Raw genomic sequence first — 6,000 nt, 5'->3', positions numbered from 1 at the left:
CACTCTCCCCGGACCGTGGGGATCCAGAGGGTCAAACGGCATCACAATCTCGACTTCAAAAATGAGGCCGATTTTTGGCAATTTTAATGATGTAACCATCATGATTTTTTGAGAAAATCGTGAAAATATGGATGTCCCTTTTTCCGGTGGAAGTTGATTGGCAGGACTCGCCCGATCACGAAAAGGCATGCCGCTCTCCGATCGGCTGCCGTATCGCAGAGATATAGCATACAGAAGAAACCAGTATTTTAAAGATACGCAAATCCAAATCTTCGGTAGGCTATATCTCAGACAAAAAGGGCCAGATCGGTCTGGGACCCACTCTCCCAGGATTGTGGGGATCCAGAGAGTCAAACGGCATCAAAATCTCGACTTCGAAAATGAGGCCGATTTTTGGCAATTTTAATGATGTAACCATCATGATTTTTTGCGAAAATCGTGAAAATATGGATGTCCCTTTTTCCGGTGGAAGTTGATTGGCAGGACTCGCCCGATCACGAAAAGGCATGCCGCTCTCCGATCGGCTGCCGTATCGCAGAGATATAGCATACAGAAGAAACCAGTATTTTAAAGATACGCAAATCCAAATCTTCGGTAGGCTATATCTCAGACAAAAAGGGCCAGATCGGTCTGGGACCCACTCTCCCAGGATTGTGGGGATCCAGAGAGTCAAACGGCATCACAATCTCGACTTCAAAAATGAGGCCGATTTTTGGCAATTTTAATGATGTAACCATCATGATTTTTTGCGAAAATCGTGAAAATATGGATGTATCTTTTTCCGGTGGAAGTCGATTGGCAGGACTCGCCCGGTCACGAAAAGGCATGCCGCTCTCCGATCGGCTGCCGTATCGCAGAGATATAGCATTCAGAAGAAACCAGTATTTTAAAGATACGCAAATCCAAATCTTCGGTAGGCTATATCTCAGACAAAAAGGGCCAGATCGGTGTGGGACCTACTTTCCCAGGACCGTGGGGATCCAGAGGGTCAAACGGCATCACAATCTCGACTTCAAAAATGAGGCCGATTTTTGGCAATTTTAATGATGTAACCATCATGATTTTTTGCGAAAATCGTGAAAATATGGATGTCCCTTTTTCCGGTGGAAGTTGATTGGCAGGACTCGCCCGATCACTAAAAGGCATGCCGCTCTCCGATCGGCTGCCGTATCGCAGAGATATAGCATTCAGAAGAAACCAGTATTTTAAAGATACGCAAATCCAAATCTTCGGTAGGCTATATCTCAGACAAAAAGGGCCAGATCGGTCTGGGACCCACTCTCCCAGGATTGTGGGGATCCAGAGGGTCAAACGGCATCACAATCTCGACTTCAAAAATGAGGCCGATTTTTGGCAATTTTAATGATGTAACCATCATGATTTTTTGCGAAAATCGTGAAAATATGGATGTATCTTTTTCCGGTGGAAGTCGATTGGCAGGACTCGCCCGGTCACGAAAAGACACGCCACGCCCAGATCGGCTGCCGTATCGCAGAGATATAGCATACAGAAGAAACCAGTATTTTAAAGATACGCAAATCCAAATCTTCGGTACGCTATATCTCAGTCTAATAAGGCCAGATCGGTGTGGGACCTACTTTCCCAGGACCGTGGGGATCCAGAGGGTCAAACGGCATCACAATCTCGACTTTAAAAATGAGGCCGATTTTTGGCAATTTTAATGATGTAACCATCATGATTTTTTGCGAAAATCGTGAAAATATGGATGTATCTTTTTCCGGTGGAAGTCGATTGGCAGGACTCGCCCGGTCACGAAAAGACACGCCACGCCCAGATCGGCTGCCGTATCGCAGAGATATAGCATACAGAAGAAACCAGTATTTTAAAGATACGCAAATCCAAATCTTCGGTACGCTATATCTCAGTCTAATAAGGCCAGATCGGTGTGGGACCTACTTTCCCAGGACCGTGGGGATCCAGAGGGTCAAACGGCATCACAATCTCGACTTCAAAAATGAGGCCGATTTTTGGCAATTTTAATGATGTAACCATCATGATTTTTTGAGAAAATCGTGAAAATATGGATGTCCCTTTTTCCGGTGGAAGTTGATTGGCAGGACTCGCCCGATCACGAAAAGGCATGCCGCTCTCCGATCGGCTGCCGTATCGCAGAGATATAGCATACAGAAGAAACCAGTATTTTAAAGATACGCAAATCCAAATCTTCGGTAGGCTATATCTCAGACAAAAAGGGCCAGATCGGTCTGGGACCCACTCTCCCAGGATTGTGGGGATCCAGAGAGTCAAACGGCATCACAATCTCGACTTCAAAAATGAGGCCGATTTTTGGCAATTTTAATGATGTAACCATCATGATTTTTTGCGAAAATCGTGAAAATATGGATGTATCTTTTTCCGGTGGAAGTCGATTGGCAGGACTCGCCCGGTCACGAAAAGGCATGCCGCTCTCCGATCGGCTGCCGTATCGCAGAGATATAGCATTCAGAAGAAACCAGTATTTTAAAGATACGCAAATCCAAATCTTCGGTAGGCTATATCTCAGACAAAAAGGGCCAGATCGGTGTGGGACCTACTTTCCCAGGACCGTGGGGATCCAGAGGGTCAAACGGCATCACAATCTCGACTTCAAAAATGAGGCCGATTTTTGGCAATTTTAATGATGTAACCATCATGATTTTTTGCGAAAATCGTGAAAATATGGATGTCCCTTTTTCCGGTGGAAGTTGATTGGCAGGACTCGCCCGATCACTAAAAGGCATGCCGCTCTCCGATCGGCTGCCGTATCGCAGAGATATAGCATTCAGAAGAAACCAGTATTTTAAAGATACGCAAATCCAAATCTTCGGTAGGCTATATCTCAGACAAAAAGGGCCAGATCGGTCTGGGACCCACTCTCCCAGGATTGTGGGGATCCAGAGGGTCAAACGGCATCACAATCTCGACTTCAAAAATGAGGCCGATTTTTGGCAATTTTAATGATGTAACCATCATGATTTTTTGCGAAAATCGTGAAAATATGGATGTATCTTTTTCCGGTGGAAGTCGATTGGCAGGACTCGCCCGGTCACGAAAAGACACGCCACGCCCAGATCGGCTGCCGTATCGCAGAGATATAGCATACAGAAGAAACCAGTATTTTAAAGATACGCAAATCCAAATCTTCGGTACGCTATATCTCAGACAAAAAGGGCCAGATCGGTCTGGGACCCACTCTCCCAGGATTGTGGGGATCCAGAGGGTCAAACGGCATCACAATCTCGACTTCAAAAATGAGGCCGATTTTTGGCAATTTTAATGATGTAACCATCATGATTTTTTGCGAAAATCGTGAAAATATGGATGTCCCTTTTTCCGGTGGAAGTTGATTGGCAGGACTCGCCCGATCACTAAAAGGCATGCCGCTCTCCGATCGGCTGCCGTATCGCAGAGATATAGCATTCAGAAGAAACCAGTATTTTAAAGATACGCAAATCCAAATCTTCGGTAGGCTATATCTCAGACAAAAAGGGCCAGATCGGTCTGGGACCCACTCTCCCAGGATTGTGGGGATCCAGAGGGTCAAACGGCATCACAATCTCGACTTCAAAAATGAGGCCGATTTTTGGCAATTTTAATGATGTAACTAACCATCATGATTTTTTGCGAAAATCGCGAAAATATGGATGTCCCTTTTTCCGGTGGAAGTTGATTGGCAGGACTCGCCCGATCACTAAAAGGCATGCCGCTCTCCGATCGGCTGCCGTATCGCAGAGATATAGCATTCAGAAGAAACCAGTATTTTAAAGATACGCAAATCCAAATCTTCGGTAGGCTATATCTCAGACAAAAAGGGCCAGATCGGTGTGGGACCTACTTTCCCAGGATTGTGGGGATCCAGAGAGTCAAACGGCATCAAAATCTCGACTTCGAAAATGAGGCCGATTTTTGGCAATTTTAATGATGTAACCATCATGATTTTTTGCGAAAATCGTGAAAATATGGATGTATCTTTTTCCGGTGGAAGTCGATTGGCAGGACTCGCCCGGTCACGAAAAGACACGCCACGCCCAGATCGGCTGCCGTATCGCAGAGATATAGCATACAGAAGAAACCAGTATTTTAAAGATACGCAAATCCAAATCTTCGGTACGCTATATCTCAGTCTAATAAGGCCAGATCGGTGTGGGACCTACTTTCCCAGGACCGTGGGGATCCAGAGGGTCAAACGGCATCACAATCTCGACTTTAAAAATGAGGCCGATTTTTGGCAATTTTAATGATGTAACCATCATGATTTTTTGCGAAAATCGTGAAAATATGGATGTATCTTTTTCCGGTGGAAGTCGATTGGCAGGACTCGCCCGGTCACGAAAAGACACGCCACGCCCAGATCGGCTGCCGTATCGCAGAGATATAGCATACAGAAGAAACCAGTATTTTAAAGATACGCAAATCCAAATCTTCGGTACGCTATATCTCAGTCTAATAAGGCCAGATCGGTGTGGGACCTACTTTCCCAGGACCGTGGGGATCCAGAGGGTCAAACGGCATCACAATCTCGACTTCAAAAATGAGGCCGATTTTTGGCAATTTTAATGATGTAACCATCATGATTTTTTGCGAAAATCGTGAAAATATGGATGTATCTTTTTCCGGTGGAAGTCGATTGGCAGGACTCGCCCGGTCACGAAAAGGCATGCCGCTCTCCGATCGGCTGCCGTATCGCAGAGATATAGCATACAGAAGAAACCAGTATTTTAAAGATACGCAAATCCAAATCTTCGGTACGCTATATCTCAGTCTAATAAGGCCAGATCGGTGTGGGACCTACTTTCCCAGGACCGTGGGGATCCAGAGGGTCAAACGGCATCACAATCTCGACTTCAAAAATGAGGCCGATTTTTGGCAATTTTAATGATGTAACCATCATGATTTTTTGCGAAAATCGTGAAAATATGGATGTATCTTTTTCCGGTGGAAGTCGATTGGCAGGACTCGCCCGGTCACGAAAAGGCATGCCGCTCTCCGATCGGCTGCCGTATCGCAGAGATATAGCATACAGAAGAAACCAGTATTTTAAAGATACGCAAATCCAAATCTTCGGTAGGCTATATCTCAGACAAAAAGGGCCAGATCGGTCTGGGACCCACTCTCCCAGGATTGTGGGGATCCAGAGAGTCAAACGGCATCAAAATCTCGACTTCGAAAATGAGGCCGATTTTTGGCAATTTTAATGATGTAACCATCATGATTTTTTGCGAAAATCGTGAAAATATGGATGTATCTTTTTCCGGTGGAAGTCGATTGGCAGGAGTCGCCCGGTCACGAAAAGACACGCCACGCCCAGATCGGCTGCCGTATTGCAGAGATATAGCATACAGAAGAAACCAGTATTTTAAAGATACGCAAATCCAAATCTTCGGTATGCTATATCTCAGTCTAATAAGGCCAGATCGGTGTGGGACCCACTCTCCCCGGACCGTGGGGATCCAGAGAGTCAAACGGCATCACAATCTCGACTTCGAAAATGAGGCCGATTTTTGGCAATTTTAATGATGTAACCATCATGATTTTTTGCGAAAATCGTGAAAATATGGATGTATCTTTTTCCGGTGGAAGTCGATTGGCAGGACTCGCCCGGTCACGAAAAGGCATGCCGCTCTCCGATCGGCTGCCGTATCGCAGAGATATAGCATACAGAAGAAACCAGTATTTTAAAGATACGCAACTCCAAATCTTCGGTAGGCTATATCTCAGTCTAATAAGGCCAGATCGGTGTAGGACCCACTCTCCCCGGACCGTGGGGATCCAGAGGGTCAAACGGCATCACAATCTCGACTTCGAAAATGAGGCCGATTTTTGGCAATTTTAATGATGTAACCATCATGATTTTTTGCGAAAATCGTGAAAATATGGATGTATCTTTTTCCGGTGGAAGTCGATTGGCAGGACTCGCCCGGTCACGAAAAGGCATGCCGCTCTCCGATCGGCCCATAAATAGCCGAGATATGCCCCTGATTTGATGGATCAAGGATAAAG

The sequence above is a fragment of the Drosophila pseudoobscura genome, chromosome 2 (genome assembly GCF_009870125.1).
Source record: "Drosophila pseudoobscura strain MV-25-SWS-2005 chromosome 2, UCI_Dpse_MV25, whole genome shotgun sequence".
Taxonomy (NCBI): Eukaryota; Metazoa; Arthropoda; class Insecta; order Diptera; family Drosophilidae; genus Drosophila; species Drosophila pseudoobscura.
The sequence above is the reverse complement of the archived record's forward strand: the minus strand, read 5'-3'. Positions refer to the sequence as shown.